The sequence below is a fragment of the Morone saxatilis genome, unplaced genomic scaffold, assembly GCF_004916995.1.
Source record: "Morone saxatilis isolate NCDOM2014 unplaced genomic scaffold, NCSU_SB_2.0 Contig8, whole genome shotgun sequence".
Lineage (NCBI taxonomy): Eukaryota > Metazoa > Chordata > Actinopteri > Moronidae > Morone > Morone saxatilis.
This window is the reverse complement of record NW_023340257.1, coordinates 11,920,338-11,922,371: the sequence shown is the minus strand read 5'-3', so window position 1 is coordinate 11,922,371 and position 2,034 is coordinate 11,920,338. Positions and strand designations below refer to the sequence as shown.

The 2,034-nt window shown below is 37.8% G+C and overlaps 1 protein-coding gene across 1 annotated transcript in view; it reads right to left on the bottom strand.

Moving 5' to 3' along the window:
- Positions 1 to 2,034, bottom strand: part of LOC118342031 (NADPH oxidase 4) — a 24,426-nt gene that overhangs the window by 14,609 nt on the left and 7,783 nt on the right. The gene's annotated exons all lie outside the window — the stretch shown is intronic.

Genomic DNA, 2,034 nt, shown 5'->3' with positions numbered 1-2,034 from the left:
AATGTAATATAATATCCATAGGTATGTTTTCATTAGTAGATGCCACTAAATCCTACACAATGGACCTTAAACAGACACTCTCCTGATTCTACATGTCAAAGTCATTTACTTAGTCAGGGCAAATACAACTCAGCATGTGGAAACAATTGAATAATATCTTTATAATAAAGAAATACATGTATTTATAACATAAGCCTGGGTTACCAAATGGACAGATTGAGTTTAAAAGACATGGCCATTTACCATGCAGACAGCACTTAATGAAAGACACTATTGATGGGAAATGTAGGATCTAGTGTTTCTGGAGTTTGACTGTATAAGAGAGTAAAGTCAAGATGTCTTGGCCTCTCTTGCTTCATCTGTTTTTACTCCAAGAATCCTTTTAAAATCAATCTAGTCACCATCTTACATGCTATCTGGTGGAGCAGAAATCCTTTAAGTTGTTGGACATTTTGATTCAGAGGTCCCTGGTGAAATGTAAAGCTTTAAGAGACAACTCTGCCTGGTAAAGATAACAAAATGTTGTGTTACACCCCAACACTCATCAGCCAATGTCACAATGCTACTAGTCGGATCTTTAGAGCAAAACAGGACCTCTATACTAGATAGATAGATAGATAGCTGCTGCATATATTATCATATAGTAAATCACTCTGCTCCTATGTAAAAGGTAGCTGTCTGTTTGTCTTGTGTTATTCCTTAAGTGAGGTACAATTTTCTTAATAGTGGGGCATACGAGGATTCGGTAGCTAGTTCAATGTTTCAGTATTGAGAGATGTAAAATATGATATTGAGTCATAATAGGAAAACTCAAGTACAATTATATATTAAATATTTAATAAAGTATATAAGTGATTTTGGAATTAGTTTTGATCTAATAGATAGAATCATGCTGGTTCTTCCAAAAGACTCTTTCCAGAGTTCAATAACTCAACAGCAGATAAGAATAAATCAAGGACTAGGTGTTTTAGATCATCTGTTGAATTACGGTGTAAATTAGCTTAAACACTCATGTCTACAGTGTATTATCATGCAGGCTATTCCCTTTTGATGTCATGTGTCTTGTCCTAACTAGGGGTGGAAAGGATGCGCAGTTGACTGTGCTGGAAAAATCCTCATATGAATAGCTAGGCTGTATTTATATCCCATTTTATTGTTGCGGCCTTTGTGTTTGGATGTGTTCTTGCCATCTGCTATCATTCTGCATCTTGGACTAACAAGAATGAGTCACTCCTAGCAATATAGGTATGTGGCAAACACGGCTGAAGGGAAGCACCACCGAATTCATATGATATTCAATTATTCCATTTTCATGTAATTATCTTTGTGGGTCCGGGCAAAGAACTTACCTACTCGTCGAGTTGTCTTGTCGTGTGTTGGGGTTGTCGGCGTTTCACGTGTGTGTTATGGTGGTGTCTTGTTAGGTCTTCCCCTGTTTTTTGGTTGTGTCTATCTAATAAGGGGTTGTCGGGATTATATATGGATCCTGTGGCTCTACGGAAGGCGAGGTGCTGCCTTGAGTAGGCTCAGATGAACATGTGCCTCTCGGCGATAGATCTGGTGTCTAAGCTGCGCTCATGATGTGTCTATTGTGAGTTTTCCATCTCATCAGGTGTTAGTATGAGTCCTTGATGATTGTGGATATGGCTATGGTCTTATGCAGCTTGTGTCTCTGGTCTCTTTTTTTTACAGACTTTCCTCTTATTCATTCTCTCTGGATGGTCAAAGGATGGATGGACCTGGCTTCCATGATCCTGATAGAGCAACACGTGACTTCCTCTTTTTCTTGGTTCGCCACGAAAAAGTATATATATCAGCACCCAGTCAGATGATCTTAGGCTCACCGATCAATACTATGGGGACGAAAGCAATTACAAACTGGTGTGCTTATTCCTTTTGTAAATTTTTTATTATCATATCTAATCTCTGCTATCATCTCGTATTCAGTATACTATCTAATTGGCCTAAGTCATCTACTCTATCTATTAATCTATCTAGTCATATCTATCTAACTATCTATCTATCTATCTATTA